The following is a 21,139-nucleotide window of genomic DNA, read 5'->3' as shown; positions in this document are numbered from 1 at the left end:
AGGAACTAGAGGGCTCTGATTCAGTGATTCAGCCCAAAAGAGAGTGCCCCAAATGGAACCCTATTCCCTTTATAGTGCACTACATTTGAGAAGTGCCCTATATGGGGACTAGTGAGCCATTTAGGACACTGACAGGGAGCATCAAGGACAAGCTATTACAAATGATTACCATTCCAAATGCAGGGGCGTGTTGTTGTGACTCCGGGTGTTGAAAGGGTGTGACAGAGAAGTGGGGACATTTGGGAATTTTGGGCTAGAAAAATCAGGGGTGTACACCTACGCACACAAATGCACACAAATGCACACACACACACACACACACACACACACACACACACACACACACACACACACACACACACACACACACACACACACACACACACACACACACACACACACACACACACACACACACACACACACACACACACACACACAGGGTGTCGAACAAAGCCCTGACTGACTTTCTCCAGAAGGGTGTAACGTAGCAGAAAATCTATGCATTGCTTTCTTTTGTTACACACACCATGTTTTACTCCATTTCAGCACCATAATAAAAGGTATGTGTGTGTTTGTGTGTGTGTGTATGCGCGTCTTACTGGGAATGTACCATGTCGCTGCCCCACCCGAACCCCGACGACAGCACGGGGTCCTCTGGGTTGGAGGGGTTACCACGGTTACCACAGGGGTGCCCTTGTGCATGCCCGAGGAGAAAAAGGAAAGGACCACTTTGTATTCATCCTCCTGTTTCAGTCCATCAAAGCTGAATGAAAGGATGAAGAGTCCTCAGAGAGGAGTGGCTGGTGCCGTGACCCAAGGTCAAGAGAGAGAGGGGGAGGAGAAAAGGAGGAGAGGAGAGAATGAAGGCAGAAGGTTTCAACTTGATAAATGGGACTGTGTTTTTTGGTGCTCTGCTCAAAGCCAGAGGAGAGGTTGGAATAATCAGTGAAATAGGCTCTCCTTTTTCCTGTGGCCTTGCCAGTGCACACGCTCCCAACCTCCCAGCAATACTTTCCTCAGGGAATGTACTAGCAATGTTTCCTTTCTAAAGTTCTGTCTTGACTGTAGTTTGGTTAAGTTTTCAAAAAGCTTGGAATAAGTCAATTCCTTTACAACTTCGGACGATATGGAAATAAAGTATTGAATCTCAAATCATCTTTACCGAGGGCAAAGTCAGTTCTTTATTCCTGAAGCATCTTATAGACATCTATAATTTAACAGCTACAACTCTAGAATAAATGGACCACCCGCTAGAAATGGTACATGGTCAATGCCTACGTAACCATAAGTTTGATCGAGTCATAAATGTTTGAAATGCTTAGGCACGCTCCAAGGTAACTAACTCTCTTCACTGCAAAAGTTTGTTCCAACCTCTACTCTCGAACCAATAGAACTCCTGGGGGGGGGGGGGGGGGGGGGGGGGGGGGGGAGAGAGAGAGAGAGAGAGAGGAGAGAGAGAGAGAGAGAGAGAGAGAGAGAGAGAGAGAGAGAGAGAGAGAGAGAGAGAGAGAGAGAGAGAGAGAGACAAGGCAAGAAGGGCCTTCTATGCCATCAAAAGGAACATAAATTTCAACATACCAATTAGGATCTGGCTAAAAATACTTGAATCAGTCATAGAGCCCATTGCCCTTTATGGTTGTGAGGTCTGGGGTCCGCTCACCAACCAAGATTTCACAAAATGGGACAAACACCAAATTGAGACTCTGCATGCAGAATTCTGCAAAAATATCCTCCGTGTACAACGTAGAACACCAAATAATGCATGCAGAGCAGAATTAGGCCGATACCCACTAATTATCAAAATCCAGAAAAGAGCCGTTAAATTCTACAACCACCTAAAAGGAAGCGATTCCCAAACCTTCCATAACAAAGCCATCACCTACAGAGAGATGAACCTGGAGAAGAGTCCCCTAAGCAAGCTGGTCCTAGGGCTCTGTTCACAAACACAAACACACCCCACAGAGCCCCAGGACAACAGCACAATTAGACCCAACCAAATCATGAGAAAACAAAAAGATAATTACTTGACACATTGGAAAGAATTAACAAAAAAACAGAGCAAACTAGAATGCTATTTGGCCCTAAACAGAGAGTACACAGTGGCAGAATACCTGACCACTGTGACTGACCCAAACTTAAGGAAAGCTTTGACTATGTACAGACTCAGTGAGCATAGCCTTGCTATTGAGAAAGGCCGCCGTAGGCAGACATGGCTCTCAAGAGAAGACAGGCTATGTGCACACTGCCCACAAAATGAGGTGGAAACTGAGCTGCACTTCCTAACCTCCTGCCCAATGTATGACCATATTAGAGAGACATATTTCCCTCAGATTACACAGATCCACAAAGAATTTGAAAACAAATCCAATTTTGATAAACTCCCATATCTACTGGGAGACATTCCACAGTGTGCCATCACAGCAGCAAGATTTGTGACCTGTTGCCACAAGAAAAGGGCAACCAGTGAAGAACAAACACCATTGTAAATACAACCCATATTTATGCTTATTTATTTTAACTTGTGTGCTTTAACCATTTGTACATTGTTACAACACTGTATATATATAATATAACATTTGTAATGTCTTTATTGTTTTGAAACTTCTGTATGTGTAATGTTTACTGTTAATTTGTATTGTTTATTTCACTTTTGTATAATATCTACCTCACTTGCTTTGGCAATGTTAACACATGTTTCCCATGCCAATAAAGCCCCTTGAATTGAATTGAATTGAATTGAGAGAGAGAGAGAGAGAGAGAGAGAGAGAGAGAGAGAGAGAGAGAGAGAGAGAGAGAGAGAGAGAGAGAGAGAGAGAGAGAGAGAGATACCACACAAAGAAGGACCTTGTGTTTTTCACTGTGTGCAGCGTAGGTCAAATACACTCCTTTACTCTATTTTCTCAGTTTCCTCTTGCTGCTCTCTCTCTCTCTCTCTCCCTCTCCTCTCCCCGTCTTCCCTCTCTCTCTCCCTCTCCTCTCTCCCTCCCTCCCTCCTCCCCGTCTTCTCTCTCTCTCCCTCTCCGTCTTCCCTCACTTCCTCTCTCTCCGTCTCTTCTCTCTCTCATCTTTTTCTCTCACCCCTTCTCTGTTCTCTTTGTCCCCCTTCTCTTATCCCTCTATCTCCTCATCTTCTCCTCATCTTCTCCTGTATCTCCTCATCTTCTCCTCCTCTTCTCATCTATCTCCTCATCTTCTCCTCATCTTCTCCTCTATCTATCTCCTCATCTTCTCCTCAATCTCCTCATCTATCTCCTCTATCTCCTCATCTTCTCCTCATCTTCTCCTCAATCTCCTCCTCTTCTCCTCATCTTCTCCTCTATCTCCTCATCTTCTCCTCAATCTCCTCCTCTTCTCCTCATCTTCTCCTCTATCTCTATCTCCTCATCTTCTCCTCTATCTCCTCCTCTTCTCCTCATCTTCTCCTCGATCTCCTCATCTTCTCCTCTATCTCCTCATCTTCTCCTCATCTATCTCCTCCTCTTCTCCTCATCTTCTCCTCTATCTCCTCATCTTCTCCTCTATCTCTATCTCCTCATCTTTTCCTCATCTTCTCCTCTATCTCCTCCTCTATCTCCTCCTCTTCTATCTCCTCATCTTCTCCTCTATCTCTATCTCCTCATCTTCTCCTCAATCTCCTCATCTATCTCCTCTATCTCCTTATCTTCTCCTCTATCTCCTCCTCTTCTCCTCATCTTCTCCTCTATCTCCTCATCTTCTCCTCATCTATCTCCTCCTCTTCTCCTCATCTTCTCCTCTATCTCCTCATCTTCTCCTCTATCTCCTCATCTTTTCCTCATCTTCTCCTCTATCTCCTCCTCTATCTCCTCATCTTCTCCTCTATCTCCTCATCTTCTCCTCTATCTCCTCATCTTCTCCTTTCAGACAGACTTATTCAAAGGGGTCATTACATGTTATAATATAGAGAGCACTAATTAAGAGTTGCAGTAGTGAATCAGCTAATGAGTCTAGAGGGAACCAACAAGCTGTTATTAGGCTGCTACCTCTCTCCTTCTCTCTTTCATTAACTCTCTCTCTCTCTAACTCTCTCAAAGTTTCTCCTCTCCCCAACGCCTACAGTTACTACCTTCCCTCCCTCCTTACTCCATCCCTCGTTCCCCTCCTGTTTTTATGGAGAGAAAAAAAAACATTCACACCATCTCTCTACTGCCTCTGACTCAACTGAATGAAAGCGTGCCACTGACCATCACACACATACTGATCATCACACACATACTGACCATCACACACATACTGATCATCACACACATACTGACCATCACTCACATACTGATCATCACACACATACTGACCATCACACACATACTGACCATCACACACATACTGACCATCACACACATACTGACCATCACACACATACTGATCATCACACACATACTGACCATCACTCACATACTGACCATCACACACATACTGACCATCACTCACATACTGACCATCACACACATACTGATCATCACACACATACTGACCATCACTCACATACTGATCATCACACACATACTGACCATCACTCACATACTGATCATCACACACATACTGATCATCACACACATACTGACCATCACTCACATACTGATCATCACTCACATACTGACCATCACACACATACTGATCATCACTCACATACTGATCATCACTCACATACTGATCATCACACACATACTGACCATCACACACATACTGACCATCACACACATACTGATCATCACACACATACTGATCATCACTCACATACTGACCATCACACACATACTGACCATCACACACATACTGACCATCACACACATACTGATCATCACACACATACTGATCATCACTCACATACTGACCATCACACACATACTGATCATCACTCACATACTGACCATCACACACATACTGACCATCACTCACATACTGACCATCACACACATACTGACCATCACACACATACTGACCATCACACACATACTGATCATCACACACATACTGATCATCACACACATACTGACCATCACTCACATACTGACCATCACACACATACTGACCATCACACACATACTGACCATCACACACATACTGACCATCACACACATACTGATCATCACTCATATACTGATCATCACTCACATACTGACCATCACACACATACTGATCATCACTCACATACTGACCATCACACACATACTGACCATCACACACATACTGACCATCACACACATACTGACCATCACTCACATACTGATCATTACTCACATACTGACCATCACACACATACTGACCATCACTCACATACTGACCATCACACACATACTGATCATCACACACATACTGATCATCACACACATACTGACCATCACACACATACTGACCATCACACACATACTGACCATCACACACATACTGACCATCACACACATACTGATCATCACACACATACTGACCATCACACACATACTGATCATCACACACATACTGACCATCACATACATACTGACCATCACACACATACTGATCATCACTCACATACTGTTCATCACACACATACTGACCATCACACACATACTGACCATCACTCACATACTGATCATCACTCACATACTGATCATCACACACATACTGACCATCACACACATACTGACCATCACTCACATACTGATCATCACTCACATACTGACCATCACACACATACTGATCATCACTCACATACTGATCATCACACACACATACTGATCATCACACACATACTGACCATCACACACATACTGACCATCACACACATACTGACCATCACACACATACTGTTCATCACTCACATACTGATCATCACACACATACTGACCATCACACACATACTGATCGTCACACACATACTGACCATCACACACATACTGACCATCACTCTCCCCATCATTTTGTTAGGTTGCACATTATTCTAAAATGTATTAAATAGTTTTTATCCCTTATCAATCTACACCCAATACCCCATAGTGACAAAGCAAAAACAGGTTTAGAAATGTTCTATAATTTATAAAAAATTTAAAACAAAAATATCACATTTACATAAGTATTCAGACCCTTTCCTAAGTTGAAGCACCTTTGGCAGCAATTACAGCCTTGAATTTTCTTTGGTATGACGCTACAAGCTTGGCACACCTGTATTTGAGGAGTTTCTCCTATTCTTCTCTGCAGATCCTCTCAAGCTCTGTCAGGTTGGATGGGGAGCGTTGCTGCACAGCTCGTTTCAGGTCTCTCCAGAGATGTTTGATCGGGTTCAAGTCCGGGCTCTGGCTGGGCCACTCAAGGACATTCAGAGACTTGTCCCAAAGCCACTCCTGCGTTGTCTTGGCTGTGTGCTTAGGGTTCGTTGTCCTGTTGGAAGCTTAATCTTCGCCCCAGTCTGAGGTCTGGAGCAGGTTTTCATCAAGGATCTCGCTGTACATTGCTCCGTTCATCTTTGTCTCGATCCTGACAGGTCTCCCAGTCCCTGCCGCTGAAAAGCATCCCCACAGCATGATGCTGCCACCACCATGCTTCACTGTAGTGATGATGCCATGTTTCCTCCAGACGTGACACTTGGCATTCAGGCCAAAGAGTTGAATCTTGGTTTCATCAGACCAGATGATCTTGTTTCTCATGGTCTGAGAGTCAATAGGTGCCTTTTGGCAAACTTCAAGCGGGCAGTCATGTGCCTTTTACTGAGGATTGGCTTCCGTCTGGGCACTCTACCATAAAGGCCTGATTGGTGTAGTGCTGCAGAGAGGGTTGTCCTTCTGGAAGGCTCTCCCATCTCCACAGAGGAACTCTGGAGCTTTGTCAGTGATCATCGGGTCCTTGGTCAAATCCCTGACCAAGGCCCTTCTCCCCCGATTGCTCAGTTTGGCCGGGCGGCCACCTCTAGGTAGAGTCTTGGTGATTCCAAACTTCTTCCATTTAAGAATGGAGGTCACTGTGTTCTTGGGGACCTTCAATGCTGCAGACATTTTTTGGTACCCTTCCTCAGATCTGTGCCTCGACACAATCCTGTCTCGGAGCTCTACGAACAATTCCTTCGACCTCATGGCTTGGTTTTTGCTCTGACATGCACTGTCAACTGTGGGACCTTATATAGACAGGTGTGTGCCTTTCCAAATCATGTCCAATCAATTTAATTTACCACAGGTGGACTCCAATCAAGTTGTAGAAACATCTCAAGGATGATCAATGGAAACAGGATGCGCCTGAGCTCAATTTCGAGTCGCATAGCAAAGGGTCTGAATCTTATGTAAAGGTATTTGTTTTTTTAATTCTAATAAATTTGTTACATTTTCTACAAACCTGTTTTTGTTTTGTCATTATGGGGTATTGTGTTAAGATTGCTGAGGATTTTTTTGTATATAATCTATTTTAGAATAAGGCTGTAACGTAACAAAATGTGGAAAAAGTCAAGGGGTCTGAATGCTTTCCGAAGGCACTGTACATCACAGACACACGCACGTACGTAAGCACACAAACACACACACGCACAGAATATCAGATAGTGTGCATACTGAGCTTCGACCTTTTCTCATTTGATTTAGGCCTACAACTTTCACATGAGGCTTTTGGTGTTCCAGCCGGTTACATTGCTGCTCATGTTAGATGTCTTTGTAAGCTCCTCTGACAGGTAATTTATGACCCTATTGTCCCTAGAATGAGGCAACGAGGCGGGGTAGCGCTGGATCTGTGCAGTGTGTCAAGAGTTTTAAAAAGCCCCATATTTTTAGGGATCTCGGTAGAGCCGCAAAGTTTCACAAGAAAGACTCTATTTTGGCTTTGGACTGTGTTGTTACCCTCATCCGATTCTCTCTCTCTCTCTCTGACTGACACTGTCGTCTCCTCTTGTTTTTCAGAGGATTGGATCCAGAGGAATTACTTGCAAAGCGATAAGTTCTCTCTCTCTCTCTCTCACACACACACACACACGCACACGCACACGCACACACACAACGGCCCGTTTGCTCTCACAAGCTCCTCCCATGCCTCTCTATTTGCTTGTAGGGAAAGCACACTCAGACAGAATGTACACCAAGGCTGTGTCTGAAAATTAATGGCAACCTATGCCCTATGTACTGAATACTTTTGACTAGGGCCCATAGCGCTCTGCTCAAAAGTGGTGCACTATGGGCCCTAGTCAAAAGTAGTGCACTATGCAGGGAATTGGGTGCCATTTGGGATGAGTCCATGGCCTTTACATGCCTCTCTGTTTTACTGCCCAGCGGTTTACTGTGCTTGTCTAACCTCCTAAAGCCACTAAACCCACAGCGGCTGATCTTTGTGTGTGTTAGCTAATCTCAGCCACTCCTGTTGACTGTAACAGGCTGTAGTACAAAGAGCTAGGAGATAGAGGTGGTCGTGCTGAGAAGGACAAATACACTACTCAACTGAGCTGAACATTTAAAGGGGCGGTCCAGTTCTGACGCTACTGGTTATGGTTCTTGTAATTACAGGTCAAATACACGTGGCTATAAAGTTACACACTGACATTGGTTAAATGTCTTTGCTGTGACTGAGCAAAATTTACAAAAACAAGTTTCTGGCCAACCCTGTCTTTAGCCAAGACCCACTGTACTGGCCAACTATTTGGGAAAGAGTTTAGTAACACAGGTCAGAGCGGATTGAGGTTATATGGGACACACTTGTTGTGCAGCACAGTCCTGCCTTCCTTTAACCTTGTCCTAACCCTCAGCTAACCTTCACGCTAACCTTTCCCTCCCCCCAATACAGCAGTTATTCCTGAATCCTAAAGCAGCTCCTCTCTCTTTAACTTCAACCTTCCAACAACCTTCCCCTAACCTTCCCCTCCCCTCATACCAGCAGTCATTTTGTGAGGACAACCCAACTAACCCCTGCGTCGTTAACCCTTCACAACCTTCGCCTCCCTCCTGAGAGAGTGTGCATGTGTGGCTCCTAAGTGGCCACTGTGTTAGATCTACAACCTATGAGAGAATGTAAAGACCCTGTACACTAACACTACAGCCGTTAAACCTTCAGCAGTTCTTCAGCTGAGCCCAGGTCAGTTTTAGTAGTATACTTTAGTACTGTATTTACGTAATGTCAACCACTGCTCTGATCCGGGAACAGATAACATCAGCACCATGAACTTCTAAGTTTCATAAAACATTGACTCTTAAAAGAAGAGTAGAGTCTTGAAAGAGGAATAGTCAGGTTGAAAGAGTGAACATGAGAATGATGAGAATTATGTGTGTGTGTGTGTGTGTGTGTGTGTGTGTGTGTGTGTGTGTGTGTGTGTGTGTGTGTGTGTGTGTGTGTGTGTGTGTGTGTGTGTGTGTGTGTGTGTGTGTCTGCCTGCATGTGTGTGTGTGTGTGTTTGCGTGTGTGCGTGCGTGTGTATGACTCTCTTGCATGTCCAATCCATAGTCTCAACTCATTCCTCACACACCAAACAGAGGCCCATGTTTTCTAACTAAAGCCCATTCAACCAAAAACCACTTAGACCCCTAAAATAATATCCAGACAGACACAGACAGACAAAGACACACATGCACACGTTAATGCTAGAATAACACACCAGTCTGGTGAATGACACCAGAATGAGAAGTTGACACAACGCACGCTCATTTGGGCAAATAACAGGCCTGCTTCTCAACATGAGGCATCTCAACTTATCGTGACTAACAGACAAGGTGTGTGCGCGTGTGTGTCAAAATCATGAAACGTCCCATGCTACACATTTCTCTCTGCTATACAGTGCAGTGCATTCCAGATGTTTCTCTCTGCTATACAGTGCAGTGCATTCCAGATGTTTCTCTCTACTATGCAGTGCATTCCAGATGTTTCTCTCTGCTATACAGTGCAGTGCAGTCCAGATGTTTCTCTCTGCTATACAGTGCAGTGCATTCCAGATGTTTCTCTCTGCTATACAGTGCAGTGCATTCCAGATGTTTCTCTCTGCTATACAGTGCAGTGCATTCCAGATGTTTCTCTCTACTATGCAGTGCATTCCAGATGTTTCTCTCTGCTATACAGTGCAGTGCATTCCAGATGTTTCTCTCTGCTATACAGTGCAGTGCATTCCAGATGTTTCTCTCTACTATACAGTGCAGTGCATTCCAGATGTTTCTCTCTGCTATACAGTGCAGTGCATTCCAGATGTTTCTCTCTGCTATACAGTGCAGTGCATTCCAGATGTTTCTCTCTGCTATACAGTGCAGTGCATTCCAGATGTTTCTCTCTGCTATACAGTGCAGTGTATTCCAGATGTTTCTCTCTGCTATACAGTGCAGTGTATTCCAGATGTTTCTCTCTGCTATACAGTGCAGTGTATTCCAGATGCTTCTCTCTGCTATACAGTGCAGTATATTCCAGATGTTTCTCTCTACTATGCAGTGCATTCCAGATGTTTCTCTCTGCTATACAGTGCAGTGTATTCCAGATGTTTCTCTCTGCTATACAGTGCAGTGTATTCCAGATGTTTCTCTCTGCTATACAGTGCAGTGCATTCCAGATGCTTCTCTCTGCTATACAGTGCAGTGCATTCCAGATGTTTCTCTCTACTATGCAGTGTATTCCAGATGTTTCTCTCTACTATACAGTGCAGTGTATTCCAGATGTTTCTCTCTGCTATACAGTGCAGTGCATTCCAGATGCTTCTCTCTGCTATACAGTGCAGTGCATTCCAGATGTTTCTCTCTGCTATACAGTGCAGTGCATTCCAGATGTTCCCTAAGCTGGCTGGTATAGGGCCCCTGGCAGTGTGTGTGTGCGAGTGGGGGGCGTGTGGGAGTGTGTGTGTCTCCGTGTGTCTGTGTGTGTGTGTATGCATGTGTGTGTGTTTGTGTGTGTTCCACAGACTGGTTGGTTTAGCAGCCTCAGGCAATGTGTATGTGTACATGTGTGTATCTGTGTGTGTATGTCTGCATGTGTGGGTGTCTGTGTGTGTGTGTACATGTGTGTGAATGTGTGTGTTTGCATGTCTGCCTGCATGTGTGTGTGTCTGTGTGTGTCTGTGTGTATGCATGTGTGTGTGTGTGTGTGTGTGTGTGTGTCTGCATGTCTGCCTGCATGTGTATGTGTGTTTGTGTGTTCCACAGACTGGCTGGTTTATCAGCCTCAGGCAATGTGTATGTGTGTGTGTGTGTGTGTGTGTGTGTGTGTGTGTGTGTGTGTGTGTGTGTGTGTGTGTGTGTGTGTGTGTGTGTGTGTGTGTGTGTGTGTGTGCGTGCGTGAACATACCATATTCACACCCGTTGACTTTTTCCACATTGTTGTTACAGCCTGAATTCAACATGGAATACATGGAGATGGTTTTCACTGGCCTACACACAATACCCCATAATGACCATCTACACACAATACCCCATAATGACCATCTACACACAATACCCCATAATGACCATCTACACACAATACCCCATAATGACCATCTACACACAATACCCCATAATGACCATCTACACACAATACCCCATAATGACCATCTACACACAATACCCCATAATGTCCATCTACACAGAATACCCCATAATAACCATCTACACACAATACCCCATAATGACCATCTACACACAATACCCCATAATGACCATCTACACACAATACCCCATAATGACCATCTACACACAATACCCCATAATGTCCATCTACACACAATACCCCATAATGACCATCTACACACAATACCCCATAATGACCATCTACACACAATACCCCATAATGACCATCTACACACAATACCCCATAATGACCATCTACACACAATACCCCATAATGACCATCTACACACAATACCCCATAATGACCATCTACACACAATACCCCATAATGACCATTTACACACAATACCCCATAATGACCATCTACACACAATACCCCATAATGACCATCTACACACAATACCCCATAATGACCATCTACACACAATACCCCATAATGACCATCTACACACAATACCCCATAATGTCCATCTACACACAATACCCCATAATGTCAAAGTGGAATTATGGTTTTACACATTTCTACTAATTCATTGAAAATGGAAAGCTGAAATGTTTTGAGTCAATAATTATTCAACCCTTTTGTTATGGCAAGCCTAAATAAGTTCAGGAGTAAACATTTGCTTAACAAAACACTTAATAATAAACTCACTCTGTGTGCAATAACAGTGTTTAACAAGATTTCTGAATGACTATCTCCCTCAGTCGAGCAGGGAATTTCAAACACAGATTCAGCCACAAAGACAGGGAGGTTCCAATTTTCCAATTGGTAGATGGGTAAAAAAAACAGACATTCAATTTCCCTTTGAGCATGGAGAAGTTATTAATTACACTTTGGATGGTGTATCAATACAACCAGTCACTACAAAGATACAGGCGTCCTTCTTAACTCAGTTGGCAGAGAGAAAGGAAACCGCTCAGGGATTTCACCATGAGACCAATGGTGACTTTAAAACAGTTACAGAGTTCAATGGCTGTCATAAGAGAACACTGAAGATGAATCAACAACATTGTATTTACTCCACTATACTAACCTAATTGACAGAGTGAAAAGAAGGAAGCCTGTACATGCATCCTGTTTGCATCAAAGCATTAAAGTAATACTGCAACAAAAATGTGGCAAAGCAATTTACTTTTTGTCCTGAAAAAAAAACAGAATGGAGCTTAGCACAGGCAAAATCCTAGAGGAAAACCTGGTTCAGTCTGCTTTCCACCAGACACTGGGAGATTCACCTTTCAACAGGACAATAACCTATAACACAAGGCCAAATCTACACTGGAGTTACCAAGACAACTATTAATGTTCCTGAGTGGCCGAGTTACAGACTCAAATCTATTTGAAAATCTATGGCAAAACCTGAAAATGGTTGTCTAGCAATGTTCAACAACCAATTTGACAGAGATGTAATAATTTTGAAAAGAATAATGGGCAAATGTTGCACAATCCAGGTGTAGAAAGCTCTTAGAGACTTACCCAGAAAGATTCATAGCTGTAATCGCTGCCAAAGGCGCTTCTACAAAGTATTGATTCAGGGGTGTGAATACTTATGTAAATTAGATTTCTGAAAACATGTGTTCACTTTGTCATTATGGGATATTGTGTGTAAATGGGTGAGACAAAAATGGATTTAATCCATTTTGAATTCAGGATGTAACACAACAAAATGTGGAATAAGTCAAGGGGTATGAATACTTTCTGTAGGCGCTGTATGTGTGTGTGTGTGTGTGCATGTCTGCTTGCCTGCATGTGTGTGTGTGTGTGTTCCACAGACTGGCTCAGCCTCAGGCAGTCTCTTTGTTCCTCCTATAGTGGCTTTCTAAGTCAATGCAGGCTCTGGTCCAAGACTACCACAGGAGAAAGTGTTAGGAACAGATGTCTACCTCGATCATTCCTCTATTCGCAGGGTCATACAGCAATTTGTATGTCGGCACTTTGTCATATATATTACACCCTATTCCCTATATAGTGCACTACTTTTGACCAGAGGCCTAAAGACCCTGGTCAAATGTAGTGCACTATATAGGGACTAGGGTGCCACTTGGGACCAAGTCATGGTGCCTAAGCTATGAGTATTGTTCCTGTCTCTGAGATGACCTGGCGTCCCCTTTTCAATGAACCCCTATCAGCAGTGTCTGGGTTAAGACTAAATAACACACAAGAAAGTCTCACTTTTTTGCTGTACAATAGATAGAAGATCTAGAGGGTACCGTGGCATTGTGTGATGTGGTGCAAATGTCTTTATGTTAAGCATAAAAGACCCAAGGGAAGGACTCAGTTTGTTTCATATCACTCTGAGAGCGTCCAGGTTCATCCAGCTCTTCACATTACTTTCGAAGGTACTATAGTCATTTGAAAATACATATTTTTCTGAGTATTCACATTACAGGACATGTTTTACTAAAGTCAGGTTGAATGCAATAAACCCTGTGTGTGAAAACCTCCTCCCAGTGAACACATAGTCAGCGTATGTGGGAATTGGGAACCCACAACGTGGGAATTGAACCCACAACCTTGATCTTCCCGCGGCCAGCACCACAGCACCACACTCCAACCCACTGAGCCACCTGGCAGCAGTCCCAGTGACCAGACAATGTCTGGCTTAGCCACACATTCCCCCATGAATTTACTTCCTAGCAGCTTTCATCCACTAACACAGAGAAACCCAAAACAAGACTCCAACAAACACTATGCAGACTATAGTGTATAGATACTACAGATATATCAGCCATGTTAATGTAGCTCAGGTGTAAGTCATGAACATGAACAGGTTTAGTCACACATCCACTAACACAGAGAAACCCAAAACAAGACTCAAATGTACAGACTATCCAGCGTGTCTGTGTAGCTTAATGCAGCTCTATCACTCATCAAGACATGTCTAAGTCAGGAACATGAGCAGCATCAGACACACAGCCTCAACAAGAGAGAGACAGAAGCATCCAATTCTACAATCTTGGACTTAACATGGCTGCATCACTGAAGACTAGGGGAGACAAGCTGAATCATGCGGAAAGTTTTCAACAGAGTCAAACATACGGCGTACTCAAAAAATAAAAGGTTATGGCATCTCCCAAAAAGACCAAAAGCTTTGACAAATCCTGAATGAGGTCAAAACGTGTCAGCTTTAATAAATAAATGTAAACATTTTTGGGGAGATGCCATCACATTTTCTCTCATGGAATATATGACATTCCCCAGGTAAGCCCCCCATTCCATACAAATCCTCTTAGTAGCGCTGGGATATCTAAACTGTACATACTGAGTCAGGGGCGACATGTCCCCCCCCCCCCACATTCTGAAATTGCATTTTTGTCCCCCCCAGTTTTATAATTGGAATGTGATACAAAACGAGGCAACGGTGTGCTCTAGGACCATGTGGACGCCTCCGAGTAGTCGGATAGGCTGTTTGGAATGTTTATCTGACTGGATTTATAAAAACTTTTTTAAACTTTCCCCCTTCTAAAACCAAAGTTGTGCCCCTGTACTGAGTACCCACCCAGTCCTAAGTCAAGTCCCTATAGCAGCAGGTCTGGGGACCGACATGGTCACAGTGACGTTGCTGACTAAATCATCCTGGTTGAATGATTCTCAGTATCAGAAGGGAATAAGCAGGAAATCCTGCGTTCTCCAACCAGGATTTCTGGGAAACTTGGGAAATTTGGGAAAGTTAGAATTTTGCAACCTTAATAGTGATAGTTAGTCAACAGTGATTCAGACAGTTCTAATGTGGTTGTGATAATGTGAGTGACCGCCACGTTCCCGTCCCCAGTACAGGGTCCATCTCTACAGAAAGGTTATGGCCTGGAAACCTGGGTTTTAAAGGAAATGTCTCATTACTGTGTGCCTAAAAGAAATGGGACAGATATTCTGTCAGGCTCTGCCTCTTTATACCACTTGTTCTCTCTTCAATAGCCTCTCTGGCATTTAACTGCATGTCTGAAATTCACAGACAAATGTAATGCCATCTTTCATCTCTATTCAACTACTAACCCATGGGCCAAGTGACAGAGCAGTTTTTCTATTGAATTTGGTGCTTCAAAAAAAGTACTGGACCATACAAGCATACAAATTATAGACAAATAATTCAGGAGAAATCCAACTTTAAACATTCAGACATGTTTCTGCGTATCATTAGGGATCATTTGTCCTAATATTGGTCAGATGCGAGCTTTTCAAAACACCATGTACTCAACATTTTAACCAGAATTTTGTGGTTCCTGATCCAAAAGGCCAAATTGAGAGCAAAAAAACCAACATATCTTTATTATCCTCAGCTCTTCAGCCCAACGCCAGATGGATCAGCAGGAGCACGCTGCTTTATTGAATCAAACTGGAGAAAATGTTCCACATTTGAGAAGATGCAGAGAGAAGAATGAATGAATGCATTGTATCCTGGTCCACTCAATATCTTCTCACATAGTGTATACTGTAGAAAAAGACACTGGGGACTTTTCCTACTGCTTATAAATAGTTGTTCTTTTGACATGTCATGTGTGTCTCATTTGTTGTCTACACCCCAAAAACACCCCATCTTTCTCTCCCTTACTCCCACACGCCACTCACAGCAGACCCACTCAGAGGATCAGGTTTTCCACTGTGTGTGTGTGTGTGTGTGTGTGTGTGTGTGTGTGTGTGTGTGTGTGTGTGTGTGTGTGTGTGTGTGTGTGTGTGTGTGTGTGTGTGTGTGTGTGTGTGTGTGTGTGTGTGTGTGTGTGTGTGCTTGTGTTGGTATGTGTGTACCCACCTGGTCGTCATATCTGTAGGTAAGGAACTGGTCCTCGGTAGCGTCCTCCAGGAAACTTCCCTGAGGGGACAGAGCAAACTCAGGCAGGAACACGGCACCCTGGGTCTGGCTCTGGGTCGCTCCACACTGGGGAGACAGGAGGTAGAAAATAAAAAGATGAATAGAAAACTTGAAATCCCCCAAGAAGAGATAACTCTGCTCCCCAAGAAGAGATCCCTGGTAACTCTGTTCCCCAAGAAGAGATCCCTGGTAACTCTGTTCCCCAAGAAGAGATCCCTGGTAACTCTGTTCCCCAAGAAGAGATCCCTGGTAACTCTGTTCCCCAAGAAGAGATCCCTGGTAACTCTGTTCCCCAAGAAGAGATCCCTGGTAACTCTGTTCCCCAAGAAGAGATCCCTGGTAACTCTGTTCCCCAAGAAGAGATCCCTGGTAACTCTGTTCCCCAAGAAGAGATCCCTGGTAACTCTGTTCCCCAAGAAGAGATCCCTAGTAACTCTGTTCCCCAAGAAGAGATCCCTAGTAACTCTGTTCCCCAAGAAGAGATCCCTAGTAACTCTGTTCCCCAAGAAGAGATCCCTGGTAACTCTGTTCCCCAAGAAGAGATCCCTGGTAACTCTGTTAGAGGTTTTACCTGAATAGAGCTAATAATGTGAACTTCTCCCAACACACACACACACGAGCACACGCACACACACAAGCACATGCACGCACGCATGTGTGCGCACACACACACGCATGTGTGTCATCACTGTGCAAATGTGCAGAGCAACATCCACTCCTCTCAGCTGCAGACTCCCTATCCAAGACGACGTAGTGCTAGTCAGCGTAGCTCTCAGAACAGACCGTAAATCACACTACTAATCCCTGTGATGTTCATTAGAGAAGAGAAACCTGGACCGAAGTCTTGTTTAATAAACAGATGCAGTGATATCATCTCCCCAAGTAGACCGGGGTCGGTATTGTATTCACACTGTGTGTATACACAGGAGAGACTAGCTGTGATCCAACTAACATCACTGAATTCTGTGGTGAACACGGCATTCTTCCTGAAATTGTGCTAAACACACACACACACACAGGCATGTATGTGTGTTGATATCAGTGCGTCCCTAGTGAAAGCCTAAGTGTGTGATGTAGTGAAGACACTTAGGGCCGGATAGAGCAGCAGTATGGCTGGCATGCTTTCTCCCTAAGGATCAACACGCTTTCATCATGCTATCCAACTGACACACACACCCACAGACACAGACACAGACACAGACACACACACACACTGAGAAGAGAGTCAGACACACACTCTTTCATCAGTAACTTGGTGGGTGTCTGACAGGACACCAGAGAAGACACCAGCTGAGAAGCAGGACTTCAGTCTTCTCCCACTGAGCTGTCCTCCAGACAGACACAACCCTGCACCCAGACTCCAGCCTAAACAAAGCCCATGTGTGAAGCCCCCCCCCCCCCCCCCCCCACCCGGACACACAAAGCACACTGCCATCTGTATGAACTGGGGCTGAGTCCCAAATGGCACCCTATTCCCTATATAGTGCACTGGTTTTGACCAGAACTCAATGGGCGCTGGTCTAAAGTAGTGCACTATGAAAGGAATAGGGATCCATTTTGGACGCATGCTGTGACCCCCCTATATATAAGTCTGGACCAGAGGAACCAAAATAAACACAGACACACGTCCGTCCCTCAGGTGTCGACAGACATGACTTTTAAGTAGGGTGCCCATTCTGTCTGAAAGGGCTACAACAGCAGTTACCCTGGAAACAGGCTGGCTGGTGGAGACACTGATGTTGTCAGATTCAGACAGCAGGCTCTGAGTCCACTAGGTTTGACTGGCATTACCACAGGCAGAGTAGAGCCGACACAATGTTGAGTCACTGTGAGACAAATATATACATATTGTTTATGATTCAGTGCAGTCGCTCCAAATACCATAGAATAATCCGAGAGATAGCCTTCAGTCTCTGATCAAACTGGTCTTGCACTACAGAAGAGGTTCTGTCTGGTCCATAAATTATAGAACGTGCCTGTACCCTTGAACACACGTTCACACGTGCAAACACACACACACAGATGCTGGGCCCTCCTCACAGCACTCCAAAACACTATCGAGCAGCACACACCCAGAGTGTCTATATTCCCTGTAAAGGTTTGGAAAGAAGCCATGAGTCACCTTTGGAGCAGCAATCCATCTATGCCCACATCTGGCCAGACTCACACTCTCTAACACACACCTGCATGCACACACACACACACACACACACACACACACACACACACACACACACACACACACACACACACACACACACACACACACACACACACACACACACACACACACACACTCTCTCTAACACACACCTGCACGCACACACACACACACACACACTCTCTCTAACACACACCTGCACGCACGCACGCACACACACACACACACACACTCTCTCTCTCTCACACACACCCTCCCGCTGTGAAGTCACTGGGTCATGGCGTAACAGCCCACCATAACAGCTAGACCTCTAATTGAGTTTACACACCACTAGAGTGACCGTGTCTGGGCTATCCTGCCCTTTGGAGGGCACAGCTGGTTTCTCTCTCCCTCTCTCTCCGTCTCTCTCTCTCTTTCGGACTCTCTCTGTCTCTCTCTTTTTCTGTCTGTCTCTTTTTCTGTCTGTCTCTTTTCGTCTCTGTCTCTCTTTCTCTCTCTTTCTATCTCTATGTAACTCTCTTTCTCTCTGTCTCACTCTCTTTGTCTCACTCTCTCCGTCTCTCTGTCTCTCTCTTTTTGTGGACAGAGAAAACACCACTAAGTATAGTTTACACAACACCCCAGAGTGTGTGTGTGTGTGTGTGTGTGTGTGTGTGTGTGTGTGTGTGTGTGTGTGTGTGTGTGTGTGTGTGTGTGTGTGTGTGTGTGTGTGTGGTGTATGTATGTGTATGCGTGTGTGTTACAGTGGGGCAGTGAGTCACTTTAGAGGAGGGAAGGACCAACGGATTAGAGGGACAGTCCAACTCACATTACAAAAGTATCTCTTTCTGAATAAATGGGACTGGTTATATATAGGATCAGGGGTGTTTGATGCTAAAGCTTTCTTGGCCATGTGACTTCATTACAAACTGGTATTGGATCTGTAAATATGAATAAAGATGTCAAAATATGAGCCTAGTTCAGCCAAGGAGAAAGCACTGAGATACAGCATATAGGAAGAAAGACAGGATCCTTCCTGGATAGACATGATTGGCTGAGATAATGGAGAGGTTGGTCATGCTGACGGTTGGTCATGCTTTTACAGGTGAATTATTAAAGAGATGGGTGGGGCTAAGGCTTAAGAGGGTGTGAACAATGCTGAATGAGAGGTAACAAAGAAGAGCTCTGTAACAAGTGTGAAAATCAAATCAAAATCTTTCAAGGCCATTTCCCCTAACTTGTCTCCTAAGTAGGTTTACAACACAGGAGGCTGGTGGCACCTTAATTGGGGAGGACGGGCTCGTAGTAATGGCTGCAGCAGAATCAGTAGAATGGTAGCAAATACAGTATCAGTCAAAAGTTTGGACACACCCACTCATTCCAGGGTTTTTCTTTATTTTTACTATTTTCTACATTGTAGAATAATAGTGAACACATCCAAACTATGAAATAACACACATGGAATCATGTAGTAAGCAGAAAAGTATATTTTATATTTGAGATTATTCAAAGTAGCCACCCTTTGCCTTGATGACAGCTCTGCACACTCTTGGCATTCTCTCAACCACCTTCATGAGGTAGTCACCTGGAATGCATTTTAATTAACAGGTGTGCCTTGTTAAAAGTTATTTCCTTCTTAATGCGTTTGAGCCAATCAGTTGTGTTGTGACAAGGTAGGGGTGGTATACAGAAGATCACACTATTTGAAAAAAAGTCCATATTATGGTAAGAACAACTCAAATAGGCAAAGAGAAACAACAGTCCATCATTACTTTAAGACATAAAGGTCATTCAATCCGGAACATTTAAGAACTAACTTTTAACAAGTTTCTTCAGTCGCAAAAACCATCAAGCGCTATGATGATACTGTCTCTCACGAGGACCCCACAGGAATGGAAAACCCAGAGCTAGCTGTACTGCAGAGGATACGTTCATTAGAGTTACCAGCCTCAGAAATTGCAGCCCAAATAAATGCTTCAGAGTTCAAGTTACAGACACATCTCAACTTCAACTGTTCAGAGGAGACTGTGTGAATCAGGCCTTCATGGTTGAATTGCTGCAAAGAAACCACTACTAAAGGACACCAATAAGAAGAGACTTGCTTGGGCCAAGAAACACGAGGAATGGACATTAGTCCGGTGGAAATCTGTCCTTTGGTCTGATGAGTCCAAATTTGAGATTTTTGGTTCCAACCTCCGTGTCTTTATGAGACGCAAGTAGGTGAGCGGATGATCTCCGCATGTGTGGTTCCCACCGTGAAGCTAGGAGGAGGAGGTGTGATGGTGTGGGGGTGCTTTGCTGGTGACACTGTCAGTGATTTACTTAGAATTCGAGGCACACTTAACCAGCATGGTGACCACAGCATTCTGCAGCGATAAACCATCCCATCTAGTTTGCGCTTAAAGGGACTATCATTTGTTTTTCAACAGGACAATGACCCAACACACCTCCAAGCTGTGTAAGGGCTATTTAACCAAGAAGGAGAGTGATGGAGTGCTGCATCAGATGACCTGGCCTCCACAATCACCCGACCTCAACCCAATTGAGATGGTTTGGGATGAGTTGGACCGCAGAGTGAAGGAAAAGCAGCCAACAAGTGGGAACTCCTTCAAGTTAAGCATTCCAGGTGAAGCTGGTTGAGAGAATGCCAAGAGTGTGCAAAGCTGTCAAGGCAAAGGGTGGCTACTTTGAAGAATCTCAAATATAAAATACATTTT

General features: G+C 44.2%; 1 long non-coding RNA gene across 1 annotated transcript in view; it reads right to left on the bottom strand.

Annotated features, from left to right (window-relative positions):
* The window catches only part of LOC120041953, a 51,841-nt gene that overhangs the window by 5,142 nt on the left and 25,560 nt on the right, over nucleotides 1-21,139 (bottom strand). The window contains exon 3 of the long non-coding RNA XR_005475993.1: nucleotides 16,223-16,348. This is a non-coding gene — a long non-coding RNA (uncharacterized LOC120041953). The remainder of the gene's footprint in view (nucleotides 1-16,222; nucleotides 16,349-21,139) is intronic.

Source organism: Salvelinus namaycush, unplaced genomic scaffold, assembly GCF_016432855.1.
Source record: "Salvelinus namaycush isolate Seneca unplaced genomic scaffold, SaNama_1.0 Scaffold592, whole genome shotgun sequence".
NCBI classification, from domain to species: domain Eukaryota; kingdom Metazoa; phylum Chordata; class Actinopteri; order Salmoniformes; family Salmonidae; genus Salvelinus; species Salvelinus namaycush.
The sequence above is the reverse complement of the archived record's forward strand: the minus strand, read 5'-3'. Positions and strand labels throughout refer to the sequence as shown.